Source organism: Triticum urartu, chromosome 7A (assembly GCF_056163025.1).
Source record: "Triticum urartu cultivar PI428250 chromosome 7A, HENAU_Tu73, whole genome shotgun sequence".
In the NCBI taxonomy this organism is placed as follows: Eukaryota; Viridiplantae; Streptophyta; class Magnoliopsida; order Poales; family Poaceae; genus Triticum; species Triticum urartu.
In genome coordinates this window covers 161,298,587-161,313,863 of record NC_141879.1, presented here as the reverse complement: position 1 = coordinate 161,313,863, position 15,277 = coordinate 161,298,587, and positions in this window count along the sequence as shown.

Below are 15,277 nucleotides of genomic sequence, written 5' to 3'. Positions count from 1 at the left end.
CAGTCGTAGGTGCAAGCTGGAGGAGGTCGACGGTGGATGAATAGTAGCCCGTGGATGCTGGAGGAGGTCGACGGTGGAGATTAACAGTAGCCCGTGGAGTCCCGTTTTGTGGTACGCCACACCCCTCCCAATGAACAGGACCCCCGTTTCGATCGTAGCGCTCCAACACAAGTCTGTTTCCTCCATTTTGCGGTACACCACACCCCTCCCGATCAACAGGACTCCATTTCGACCGTAGGAGGTTGAAGAGAAGTCTATTTCCTCCGTTTTGCGGTACGCCACACCCCTCCCGGTGAATAGGATCCCGTTTCGACCGTAGGGGGTCGAACACAAGGTCGTTTCCTCTGTTCTGCGGTACACCAGGCCTCGTTTCGATCGGCTGTTCTGTCCAAGCCAGTTGGCTCCTGAAGAACAGCACGCGTTCTGTTGCCTCCCGATGAACACGACGACGTAGTTTCTCCGTTCTGACCCAGCCGGTTGGCTGCCGATGAACAGGACGTCGTCGCTGCCTCTCCATGTACACGAGCCCTGGCCGTATGTATGCGCGAGTAGGTGTTCGAGACCCCGCTCGTATGTACGTATGTGGCCGTATTTACTTTCTTGCACCCTGGTTGTAGGTACGTGTACATTCTACGTGTGTGCCTCTACTACGACATGTGCCCTTCCTTACTCGGCCATGGTTCATCGCTCAACCTGCAGACAAACTGATCAAGCAGTATGTACGTGCACGTTCGCGACCAGAATGACAACGCTACATACGCTTCGACAAAGGTGGGTCCCGACTATCAGGGAGGATAACGAGGCACTTCCTTGCATGTGAAGATGTAGCTGGTGGAACCCAGCAGTCGGGGGGAAACGTTTTTTCATAAAATACGGTGGCCCGTCCGGTGGGTCCCTGCTGTCAGGTGGAGAAATCATTACTTTGCGCGTAATAAGGTTGCACTTCCTTTCTTACGGCCGTGGACCCAGCTGTCAGCCTCTGCACATACAGTACTCTTCCGATGGAAGTCATTCCTTGACCACATTGACCACGCCGCGCCGAGAGCACCAAGGCGGTGGATGACGGCGAGGCCTAGGAAGGGGACGACGCGGAGCCAGGGAAGACGCGGCAGTGGATGCCCATGTGGAGAGGAGTACGAGGGTTGACTGGTTCGGCTGCGGTGTGAGCCTGCCGTCACCGCAGAATAATAGGGGGTGTGGTTGAGTAGAGGGATGGCCTGGCTAGCGGTGGGAGTAGTAGGGGGCGGTGAGGCCTCTGCGGTAGCACAGCCGGCCATGGGAGGCAAGAGCACGCGGTGGTTTGGACGGCTGGAGCAAGAGAACCAGAGGTTGAAGAAGGAGGACGACCGTTGGATGTTAACAATCCAACGGTCCCTGCTGATAGAATCATTTGTTCACTAAGTTGACAAAGCCCTCTGTCCCTGTCAACTTAGTAGAACCACAAGTCAGCCTCCCACTATGGTGGGTCCCAGCTAGCAGGGGTCGGGAGTAATTTTTTGTGCGTTGACCACGCCGCGCCGAGCGCATCCAAGGTGGTGGACAAGAGCAAGGCCTTGGACAGCAACGAGCCGGCGATGGGAAGACGCGGGAGTGGAGTTGCAGATGGAGAGGTGTACGAGGGTTAACTGGTTCTGGTGCGGCATGGTTCGGTAGTCGATGAAGAAGAACAGGAGGTGTGGAGGAGTGGAGTGATGGCCTGGCCGGCAGTGGGGTAGCGCTTCATAGCGAAGCATGCTAAGCAGAGCTGCTAGCAGTAGGGGGCGGGAGCAGGTGGTCCCGGCGACGCTGGAGGAATAAGACAAGAGATTGAAGATGGATGCTGGTCATTGGATGTAAATCCAACGGCTAACGATGTCAGAATCATTTGTTGACTAAGTTGACAACGACTTGCGTTGGCTTCGACCTATTGGCCCACAATTCAGCCTCCAAAAATGTGGCACACATATTCAACCCATTTTTCAGAATTTATAGTCCATTTGATCTTTTTTGAGAATTACAGTCCATTTGCTGGGCTGGTGAACAAATAATGTAGCGTCAATGCGGCCCTTTTTTAAAAATCTACAGCCCATTTTCACTTTCTCGAAATACACGAATTTGCTGGGCTGGTTGAACAAATAATGTAGCGTCCATGTGGCCCATTTATTTTTTTCCTAAAAAATTACAGGTCATTTGCACTTTCTAGAAATACATAATTTTACTGGGCTAGTTCTAATTATAATGTTGGGTTGGACGCAGCAATGTTATCAAAAAATAAACAGAGGCTGAGCATTTTGTTATAAATATATTTAAATAATAAGTGATTTATTATTACATTGGTCCTTAAATCTTACCAAGCTTTTGTACACAATCACCAGGATTTTCGTTGCCTTAATGTAAAAAAATCTAGGATTTTATTTTAAAAAAATTATTTTTATAAGTTAATAAGATCTGGGATATTGTTTTCTTATATATGTAAGTATCTGTTAAATATATGATGTTAATAATATATAATAACATATAAAATAATTTAAATATATATAATATAGTTAGAAGAGAAACATAAGTCGGACCTGATGTTCATATTCTTATATAGAAAAATAGAACAAACCTTTGCGTTTTTTTCAAAAATAAATATAAGTTGGGCTGCCTATGTTTCAAGAAAAATAAAACCTTGGATGGGAGCTCCATACGATGGTCGATACATGATGACCCTCAAGAAAATACAAACTGGCATGCTGTGGGATGCGCATGTTAAAAAAGAAAAGCTAAATGGGGCAGCCCACAACCCAGATGATACTTGCTGGCCCGCTGATAATAAATGATACCTGCCAGCTCCCCGGCTTCGTTGTAAATTTATCTCCTTTAGTAACTACGTTGAAGCACCTAAAAATGTAACTATGTTGACAAACCCGTGGGCCCCAACGTTAGTATAGCATTAGGAGGAAGTATATTTTCAATGAGGCACTTGCTTGCGTACGGCCATAAACCTGGTGGGTCCCGACTGTCCGCCTCTCCACGTACAGTCCTCTTCAGATTCCTCTCGTTTGTTCAGCATATTCACAACGGCAGACAGCGGCGCCGCGGTGAGCGCACAAAGTCGCAGGACGAGAACGAACCACCGGAGGCAGTGCCTTATTTCTACTGAAACTACTGAACTAGCCCAGTGGCCAAGTGACACTACCCGACCACTGTTCTGCCCGGATTCGATTCCACCTGATGCAGGGAAAATGTCTCCATTTTTTGCCTCTGCCATTATTGACATGTGGGTCCCCATTGTCATCTATGCACATCACGTCCAACACTTGGTAAAACTTTGTCCCTCATTTTCTCTTTTTTCGCACACTCGACATTGTGTGGGCATTTTGAAAATAGCATATATCTTTTTGACTATGCATCATATGAAGATGTTCTATGCATGAATGTTAAGCACCATGATGTTAACTGATTGGTAGTTTCATTTCCGACCATGAATAAAACTTCCAACATGATGTTATCCCTGTTTTAAAAGGGCGTGTTAATATAAATGCTCTGCCTCTGAAACTTGCAGTTTCTTATCTGAAACTGAAACTTGCAGTTTCTTCTCTGAGAATCACATTGTCTGCACTTTTATACTCCTATGAAACTACGTTTTTTAAGTGCTAAAAATAGATCTCTAGAATTCATAAAATACTTCATATCCCCAATACTGCAAATTTGAAATTTAAAATACATTCATATCTCAAAGTACTCTTAAAATACACAACACAAAACACAATTCACAACCTGCAAATACTGACAACCCTAAGCTCCTCTTGGCAATTCACAACCTGCCCGACTATTGGGCTGGGGGGCAGTCCCCTCCTATTCCTCGGCGGCAGACAGCCGCCCCGTGAGATGATGTGAATGGCGTGGGAGAGGATGGCGGGGAAGCGTCGTCGGGCCAACTGCTTTTCTCCTCTTGCAGTTGGGTTCGGTCGACGAAGACTCCACCGGCTCGCTCTAGCACGGCACCCTCACAAACGGCACCCTGTAGATGCTCGATCCTTCAATCTCTGGTGGATGCTCCATCTGGCATCTGTAACGCCTGGATAATTATGCTACATTAATCTTTTGCTAATGATGCCATGTCATCATATTACCGTTGCTAATCTTTGCTTGATCCAAATCGCAATTCAAATTGAAATCGAGTTTAAAGTCAAAATTCAATTTTTTTCAAACGTGCAAACTAAAATGTTCAAAGTGTGGTAAATATTCCATAGAAAATTATGGTAGTGACCCAATATTTCTATAAAGTGTTTAAAGGCTCTAAACCAGATAAAACATAAGCTAAAATTAAATTAAAACATTAAAAGAAAGGAAGAAAAGGAAAAGGGGAAACCCCCTGGACCCTGGCCCAACTGGGCCAAGGCCAAGCCAGGCCGGCCCATCCCTCCTATATCTACCCCCCACTCCACCGAACCCTAGGCCCGATTCCCACTCCCCCCACACGATCCCCACTCCCATGCCTCTCTCCCCTTCCCCCATCTGGACCAAGGAAGAGGAACCAGATCCCGCGCCGCCCCGTGCCCCTGACGCCGGCGCCCGTCCCCGGGCGCCACCACGACTCACCACTCGCTGGTCTGCCCCGCCCCGCCTTTCCATCTCCAGCGACCCCGGACCACACCGCCATTCGCCTCGTCCTCCTCCCCGTCGATGCCATTGCGCCTCGCCGCCCAACTCCCCTGCAACGGGGGTGAGCCCTTTGCCCCTTTCCCCGCCCTCGTATGGTCACCGCGGCCTCCCCTGGCCCTTGGCCGCGTCGGGCCGCGCCCTCGCGCGCTAGCACCTGTCCTGGCCGCGCCCGGCCAACGCCGGCTGCTACACGGCACGCACCGGACACGCACACCTCGCCGCGTAGCCGCTCGCTGGGCGTCTGCGCGCCCTTGCCCGCAGCCCCGTGTCGCGTTGCCCCCTGCCCTGTAGCTCCGCTCGCTGACGCCGCCTGGTCCCGGCCGGCCGCCCGCGCCTGTCCAGGCCTCGTCGTGGCCTCTGCCGGCTGCCCATGGGCGCTCATGCCCTGGCACCTGCGTGCCTGTGCCCGCCCCGCTATGGCTCTGAGCCTGTGACAGATGGAGTCCAGGCCCCCTTTTTTTGAACGAAAAAGAAACAAAAAATATAAAAATATGTTAATTAATTATTAATTAATTAATTAACATAATTATATTGACTTAATTAACCTAATCCTATGTTAAGTTAATTAATCTGTTTAGTTTAAGTCAATGTGACATTGATAGGGGTCCCACCCCTTGTTGACCAGTCAAACGTTGACTGGTCAACTGGGACCCCCTGGCCCACCTGTCAACCTCTGGTACACTATTGTGTACACAGAGCTGGGTGCATCTAGCATTTAAGCATTACTAGCAAACATGCTCGTGCGTTGCACCAGGAGAAAAAAGCACACTTCCCTAGCTCAATGTTTCGAGATCATAATTTTTTTCATCACTGAGATATTTTATCTCTCTTCCTCTGCCACCGAGACATTCCTGGGAGCATCAGCCATGTAATGTATTTTACCAACAGTAATATAAAAGGTGCATGTACTAATTGCTACACTTCAATCATAAATGCATGGAACAGCCTACCTTGAAGCAATGGATTGATGTCACAGACATGTTATAAAAGGATATTCAGTTATTTAGACGAAGAGACCATTGAACATAAAAGGTGCATGTCTAGGAAAAAAATGATTGAGTTATTCAGACCAAGCGATCATTGATGTCTCTTTCAGTAATTTAGACCAAGAGATCATTGATGTTTTAGCGAACCTGGTTGCTCCCCTACTTTTGACAATGATGCTCACGAGATCAGGAGCGTTAGACACTATGTCAGGCTTACTTTTGAAAAAAAATTGTACGTGATTGAAAAATTGATGAAACATACATATGAATTGGCAAGATGCTCCCCGTGTGCGACACGGAAGCAAATCCTACACGAATTCAGGAAGTACTTTGTCCTCTCGTCCTTGCCTATTTTAATGAAGTGCGAGAAGGGAGACATGTTGCAGATACTTACCTCTTTGATTCAACCTGTGTAGAATATGATATTCGAATCGTAGAAGCTGATACTAAACAACAATGTGATAAGCACATTCCGATCTGCGTTATTTCTTGTGCTTTGTTAGCATACCCCTATGTCCTAGTAGTTGATGCTCACGAGATCATGAGCGTCGTCCACATGTCAGGGTTTCTTTTGACAAAAATTAGTACGTGATTGAAAAATTGATGCCAAACATAACATACATATTAATTTGCAAGATACTCCGATTGTGCGACGTGGAACCAAATCCTAAACGAATTCAGGAAGAACTTTGTCCTCACGACCATGCCTATTTTAATGCAGTGCAAGAAGGACGACATGTTGCAGACACTTTCCTCTTTGATTTAAGGTAAAATTTTGTTTTTGCTACTCTAGATTTTGCCAATTTTTCTTATACCATTCTAGATTGTGACATTTCACTTTTGCCACTCTTAGTTTTTGACAATTATCACAATTGCCATTCTCGTGGCAAAAGTAAAATTTCCAGAGTGGCAATTGTGATACATTTCAAAAGCTAAGAGTGGCAAAAATGATATAAAATTATTTTGCTTTTGACACGGAATGGAAATTGTGATAATTGTCAAAAGCTAATAATGGCAAAAGTGAAATGTCGAAATCTAGAGTGGCATAAGGAAAATTGACAAAATCTAGAGTGGCAAAAACAAAATTTTCCCTGAAAGTATTTGAGTTTATTTGATCTCTTTATGCACGATTGCTTATAGCCTCGTATTTCTTCTCCGATATTTGGGTTTTGTTTGGACAACTTGATATATTTATCTTGCAATGGGAAGAGGTGCTTTGTAGTGGGTTGATCTTACGGTGCTTGATCCCAGTGACAGAAGGGGAACCAACATGTATGTATCATTGCTACTAAGGATAAAACGATGGGGTCTATCTCTACATAGATAGATCTTGTCTATATCATGTCATTGTTCTTATTGCATTACTCCATTTCTCCATAAACTTAATACACTAGATGCATGCTGGATAGCGGTCGATGTGTGGAGTAATAGTAGTAGATGCAGGCAAGAGTCGGTCTACTAATCTTTGATGTGATGCCTATATAATGATCATTGCCTGGATATCGTCATAATTATTTGAAGTTCTATCAATTGCCCAACAGTAATTTGTTCACCCACCGCTTTGCTATTTTTCTCGAGAGAAGCCACTACTGAAACCTACGGCCCCCGGGTCTCTTTCTCATATTATTTGCCTTTGCGATCTATTTTTATTTGCTTTTATTTTCAGATCTATTAATCTAAAAACCCAAAAATACCTTGCTGCAATTTATTTTATTTGGCATTCAATCTATCAATATTTATAACCTTTTTCCCGTCACGCACCAATTTCTGGCACCGTTACCCGAAAGGGATTGATAACCCCTTTAACACGTGGGGTTGTGAGGATTTGTTATCTTTGTGCAGGAGCTGTTTACGTTGTGTTGCTTGGTTCTCCTACTGGTTCGATAACCTTGGTTTCATATCTGAGGGAAATACATATCGCCACTGTGCTGCATCATCCCTTCCTCTTTGGGAAAATACCGACGTAGCTTCAAGCGACATCACGGGTCCGGGATAGACATTTTCAATGGGACCGAAGTTAATATTTAGGGTTTGTACATGTCTGAATTAGAGAAAGTGGTCGAGGCTTTTGGAGCAATGTCATCAAGCACTTGAGAAATTGAGTCAAGATCAAAACATCATCCCCTTTTAATAGTATTGCCTTTTTCCTATGGACTCAATGTGATCTTGGATCACTTAACCAAAAATGTAGAGTCTTGAAGCTTTGCCAATACATGTCCTTAGCATTTTGATGGGTCCACATTCTCATGTCTTTGCCATGCCAATCATTTATCTTTTCTGAAATCTATTTTCAGTGAGCATTAGATCAATAATACATATGTTGTTATGAATTACCAAAACCACTCGGGGATTAGTTGCACTTTCAATTGGACAGGCGTCCCCTAGATTCCAAGACTCATGCAACTTAATGGGTATAAAACCCCCTTTCATTCTACGACGAATGCAAAATTGACATCAGCGAGGAATAGTGTCGGGGTCACCATTATTGTTCACCTTCATCTCAAAATCAAAGAAAAAACTATCCAAATCCGGCGGAATTCCAATGAATGCCTCACATGGAGAAAACAAGAGATAAAAACAATAGAGTTGGGAGTCAAATGGAAAAGTTGGATATCGTAGAATCCAAAACCAAGAGAAGAAAGAGAGACAGAGGAAAATTCACCCACAAAGAATATGTTTACTGAGAACCATCGCGCTCAAATCCCCTAAGGGGGGAGGGACCTTCATCGACAAATCAACACCCAATGGAAATAATCCCAATGTCGCCTCAACAAAATTAGTGACAGATTTGCGACGAACTAGAGACACACTAAAGGGGCTGGCGATGAAGAAACAGTGGTGGGCATTCTGGCAGATGCAAGTGGTTTCTCTGAAGAAGAGACAAACCCCCAAAATAGAACGAGGGGCCTTAGGAAGGAGCGGACACGACCTTAGCGGATGCTGATGGCTAGGGGGTGAGCTCTCGACACTGGAAGGGTTCTCAGAGGAGTCCATGTAAGAGGGATGCAAGTAGGTAAATTAGGTAAATAACAGAGCGTTGGAGGAAGAAACACGAAATGAACAATGGCAGAACAGGGTGTTGGTATAAGTATTGGGAAGAGTGATTGGGAAAGCCAAACAGCGTTTAGAGAAATTGAAGAGGGATGTGCGACTTCTGAAAATTTTATCAACACCCATAATTCATCATAAGGAACTGCTCCTAAATGGGACAAACACATAGAAACAAATAAACGCCCGTTACAGGATAGGGTAAGCCCCGCAAGTGTCGATGAGAAGTGGTGTTAGGCCCACATATGTTGGTGCGTGAGTCCGAAGGAATCTTTCGTAGGATTCAAGGCTGACATCAACAAGAGTCCGCAGCTAGAAAGGAAAGGCACAAAAGAGGCATGACTCAGACCCCCTCAAAGGAGGAAGGAGGAGCCAGGAGGAACCACGTACATAAAGAAGACAACGGTACATAACATCAAGTTACCATACGTACATAAAGAAGATTTTACCCTAATCCCGCTTGTTTGAAATTATAGATATCAACGACTAAAATGTGGGGGTCCAGTGACTTTTACACAAAGTTGTTGGGATATTTGGTGGCCGATATCGACGGGGTGTATAAGATCAGACTTAATCTAGGTATAGAACTAGGTCATTGTCTTTGGCATCCTCGATCTCGGGGTAGAAGTTTTCCCCTGTCGATATTGATGTGCAGGTACTTGAACTCGGCTTTAGTCAGTGTGGCGCCTTCCTTCCCAGGTCTCCTGGCCACGGACGGGCTGACCTCCCTTTTGTCGTGGTTCCTCCTGCCTCCTTTGAGGGGGTCTGAGTCATGCCTCTTTTGTGCCTTTCCTTTCTGGCTGCGGACTCTTGTTGATGTCAGCCTTGAAGCCTACGAAAGATTCCTTCGGACTCACGCACCAACATATGTGGGCCTAACACCACTTCTCGTCGACACTTGCGGGGCTTACCCTATCCTGTAACGGGTGTTTATTTGTTTATATGTGTTTGTCCCATTTAGGAGCAGTTCCTTATGATGAATTATGGGTGTTGATAAAATTTTCAGAAGTCGCACATCCCTCTTCAATTTCTCTAAACGTTGTTTGGCTTTCCCAGTCACTCTTCCCAATACTTATACCAACACCCTGTTTTGCCATTGTTCATTTCGTGTTTCTTCCTCCAACGCTCTGTTGTTTACCTAATTTACCTACTTGCATCCCTCTTACATGGACTCCTCTGAGAACCCTTCCAGTGTCGAGAGCTCACCCCCTAGCCATCAGCAGCCGCTAAGGTCGTGTCCGCTCCTTCCTAAGGCCCCTCGTTCTATTTTGGGGGTTTGTCTCTTCTTCAGAGAAACCACTTGCATCTGCCAGAATGCCCACCATTGTTTCTTCATCACCACCCCCTTTAGTGTGTCTCTAGTTTGTCGCAAATCTGTCACTAATTTTGTTAAGGCGACATTGGATTATTTCCATTGGGTGTTGATTTGTCGACGAAGGTCCCTCCCGCCTTAGGGGATTTGAGCGTGGTGGTTCTCAGTAACCATATTCTTTGTGGGTGAATTTTCCTCTGTCTCTCTTTCTTCTCTTAGTTTTGGATTCTACGATATCCAACTTTTCCATTTGACTCCCAACTCTATTGCAGCCAGAAGATGTTACTCGCATCATAGAGGCTTGAACCTGGGTAAAATCTTCTTTATGTACGTATGGTAACTTGATGTTATGTACCGTTGTCACACAAATCCACTGATGTTACTGGGTCGTTGTTTTGGTTACCTTGCAACATACCGTCGACAGAATGATTTAAAATCATCTTGTAATATTGCCATTTGGGATTACAATAATGGATTAGAAGATGGATCTTGTGCATAGAGTGGTTATGGAAATGAAGACCTCCTTCCTTATGTAGTGGAACAAACAACCTCCTTCCTGATGAAGTGGAACAAACAATCTCCTTCCTAATGAAAGCTCCTCTGTTCGACTCGAGGGAGTGGACCCCGTCTGGTACGATCACTAGTACGACCGAGTGTAGTCGTACCGATGCTCGGCTTGTATGATGGATTGGATGCTAGTGATGATCCATGTATGGAAAATGCTCCATTTTTAGAATGGGTCATGGATTTGTGTCCATTTTCCCCTTTTCCCACCTGATCAACAACATATTCCAAACCAAGGATATTTACCTATCTTGCATTTAAATAATGAGTAGTATGCATCTTGAAGTGATATTTCTAAGAAATACCTGTTGGAAATATGCCCTAGAGGCAATAATAAATTGGTTATTATTATATTTCCTTGTTCATGATAATCGTTTATTATCCATGCTAGAATTGTATTGATAGGAAACTCAGATACATGTGTGGATACATAGACAACACCATGTCCCTAGTAAGCCTCTAGTTGACTAGCTCGTTGATCAATAGATGGTTACGGTTTCCTGACCATGGACATTGGATGTCGTTGATAACGGGATCACATCATTAGGAGAATGATGTGATGGACAAGACCCAATCCTAAGCATAGCACAAGATCGCGTAGTTCGTATGCTAAAGCTTTTCTAATGTCAAGTATCATTTCCTTAGACCATGAGATTGTGCAACTCCCGGATACCGTAGGAATACTTTGGGTGTGCCAAACGTCACAACGTAACTGGGTGACTATAAAGGTACACTACAGGTACCTCCGAAAGTGTCTGTTGGGTTGGCACGAATCGAGACTGGAATTTGTCACTCCGTGTGACGGAGAGGTATCTCTGGGCCCACTCGGTAGGACATCATCATAATGTGCACAATGTGATCAAGGAGTTGATCATGGGATGATGTGTTACGGAACGAGTAAAGAGACTTGCCGGTAACGAGATTAAACAAGGTATCAGGATACCGACGATCGAATCTCGGGCAAGTACAATACCGCTAGACAAAGGGAATTGTATACGGGATTGATCGAATCCTCGACATCGTGGTTCATCCGATGAGATCATCGTGGAACATGTGGGAACCAACATGGGTATCCAGATCCCGCTGTTGGTTATTGACCGGAGAACGTCTCGGTCATGTCTGCATGGTTCCCGAACCCGTAGGGTCTACACACTTAAGGTCCGATGACGCTAGGGTTATAAAGGAAGTTTGTATGTGGTTACCGAATGTTGTTCGGAGTCCCGGATGAGATCCTGGACGTCACGAGGAGTTCCGGAATGGTCCGGAGGTAAAGATTTATATATGGGAAGTCCTGTTTTGGTCACCGGAAAAGTTTCGGGGTTTATCGGTAACGTACCGGGACCACCGAGAGGGTCCCGGGGGTCCACCAAGTGGGGCCACCAGCCCCGGAGGGCTTCATGGGCCAAGTGTGGAAGGGGACCAGCCCCAGGTGGGCTGGTGCCCCCCCCCACAAGGGCCCAAGGCGCAAGGGAGAGGAGAAGGGGGCAAACCCTAGGGCAGATGGGCCCTAAGGCCCATCCTGGTGCGCCTCCCTCTCCCCCTCCCCCTTGGCCGCCCCCTTAGATGGGATCTAGGCTGGCCGCCACCCCTAGGGGTGGAAACCCTAAAGGGGGCGCAGCCCCTCCCCTTCCCCTATATATAGTTGAGGTTTGGGCTGCTCATAACACGCGAGTTCCTCTCCTCTATATGACGCAGCCCTGCATCTCTCCTTCCTCCTCTCCCGCGGTGCTTGGCGAAGCCCTGCGGGATAGCCACGCTCCTCCATCACCACCACGCTGTTGTGCTGCTGCTGGATGGAGTCTTCCTCAACCTCTCCCTCTCTCCTTGCTGGATCAAGGCATGGGAGACGTCGTCGGGCTGTACATGTGTTGAACGCGGAGGTGCCGTCCGTTCGGCACTAGGATCTCCGGTGATTTGGATCATGACGAGTACGACTCCTTCAACCCCGTTCTCTTGAACGCTTCCGCATAGCGATCTACAAGGGTATGTAGATGCACTCTCCTTCCCCTCGTTGCTGGTTTCTCCATAGATAGATCTTGGTGACACGTAGGAAAATTTTGAATTTCTGCTACGTTACCCAACAGTGGCATCATGAGCTAGGTCTATTGCGTAGATTCTATGCACGAGTAGAACACAAAGTAGTTGTGGGCGTTGATTTTGTTCAATATGCTTACCGTTACTAGTCCAATCTTAATTCGGCGGCATTGTGGGATGAAGCGGCCCGGACCAACCTTACACGTACGCTTACGTGAGACCGGTTCCACCGACTGACATGCACTAGTTGCATAAGGTGGCTGGCGGGTGTCTGTCTCTCCCACTTTAGTCGGATCGGATTCGATGAAAAGGGTCCTTATGAAGGGTAAATAGCAATTGGCATATCACGTTGTGGTCTTTGCGTAGGTAAGAAACGTTCTTGCTAGAAACCCATAGCAGCCACGTAAAACATGCAAACAACAATTAGAGGACGTCTAACTTGTTTTTGCAGGGTATGCTATGTGATGTGATATGGCCAAAGGATGTGATGAATGATATATGTGATGTATGAGATGATCATGTTCTTGTAATAGGAATCACGACTTGCATGTCGATGAGTATGACAACCGGCAGGAGCCATAGGAGTTGTCTTTATTTATTTATGACCTGCGTGTCAACTTAAACGTCATGTAATTACTTTACTTTATTGCTAACCGTTAGCTGTAGAAGTAGAAGTAATAGTTGGCGAGACAACTTCATGAAGACACGATGATGGAGATCATGATGATGGAGATCATGGTGTCATGCCGGTGACGATGATGATCATGGAGCCCCGAAGATGGAGATCAAAAGGAGCAATATGATATTGGCCATATCATGTCACTATTTGATTGCATGTGATGTTTATCATGTTTATACATCTTATTTGCTTAGAACGACGGTAGTAAATAAGATGATCCCTCATTAAAATTTCAAGAAAGTGTTCCCCCTAACTGTGCACCGTTGCGACAGTTCGTTGTTTGGAAGCACCGCGTGATGATCGGGTGTGATAGATTCTAACGTTCACATACAACAGGTGTAAGACAGATTTACACACGCGAAACACTTAGGTTGACTTGACGAGCCTAGCATGTGTACAGACATGGCCTCGGAACACAGAAGACTGAAAGGTCGAGCATGAGTCGTATAGAAGATACGATCAACATGAAGATGTTCACCGACGTTGACTAGTCCGTCTCACGTGATGATCGGACACGGCCTAGTTGACTCGGATCATGTAATCACTTAGATGACTAGAGGGATGTCTATCTGAGTGGGAGTTCATAAGATGAACTTAATTATCCTGAACATAGTCAAAAGGTCTTCGCAAATTATGTCGTAGCTCGCGCTTCAGTTCTACTGTTTAGTTATGTTCCTAGAGAAAATTTAGTTGAAAGTTGATAGTAGCAATTATGCGGACTAGGTCCGTAAACTGAGGATTGTCCTCATTGCTTCATAGAAGGCTTATGTCCTTAATGCACCGCTCAGTGTGCTGAACCTCGAACGTTGTCTGTGGATGTTGCGAACATCTGACATACACATTTTGATAACTACGTGATAGTTCAGTTAAACGGTTTAGAATTGAGGCACCGAAGACGTTTTTGAAACGTCGCGAAACATATGAGATGTTTTGAGGGCTGAAATTGGGATTTCAGGCTCGTGCCCATGTCAAGAGGTATAAGACCTCCGACAATTTTTCTTAGCCTGCAAACTAAGGGAGAAAAGCTCAATTGTTGAGCTTGTGCTCAGACTGTCTGAGTACAACAATCATTTGAATCAAGTGGGAGTTGATCTTCCAGATGAGTTAGTGATGTTTCTCCAAAGTCATTGCCACCAAGCTGCTAGAGCTTCGTGATGAACTATAATACATCAGGGACATATATGATGATCCTTGAGATATTCGCGATGTTTGACACCACAAAAGTAGAAATCAAGAAGGAGCATCAATTGTTAATGGTTGGTGAAACCACTAGTTTCAAGTAGGGCAAGGGCACGAAGGGATACTTCATGAAACGGCAATTCAGTTGCTGCTCTAGTGAAGAAACCCAAGGTTGAACCCAAACCCGAGACTAAGTGATTCTGTAATAAAGGGAACAGCCACTGGAGCAGAATTACCCTAGATACTTGGTAGATAAGAAGGCTGGCAAGGTCGATAGAAGTATATTGGATATACATTATGTTAATGTGTACTTTACTAGTACTCCTAGTAGCACCAGGGTATTAGATACCGGTTCGGTTGCTAATTGTTAGTAACTCGAAATAAAAGCTACGGAATAAATGGAGACTAGCTGAAAGGTGAGATGACGATATGTGTTGGAAGTATTTCCAAGGTTGATCAAATATCGTACGCTCCCTCTACCATCGAGATTGGTGCTTGCGTTGAGCATAGACATGATTGGATTATGTCTATCGCAATACGGTTATTCATTTAAGGAGAATAATGGTTACTCTGTTTATTTGAATAATACCTTCAATGGTCTTACACCTGAAATGAATTGTTTGTTGAATCTCGATCGTAGTGATACACATGTTCATGCCAAAAGATAGTAATGATAGTACCACCTACTTGTGGCACTACCACGTAAGTCATATCGGTATAAAACGCATGAAGAAGCTCCATGTTGATGGATCTTTGGACTCACTCATTTTTGAAAGGATTGAGACATGCAAACCATGTTTGTTGGTAGATATGCATGAAGAAACTCTATATAGATGGATCGTTTGG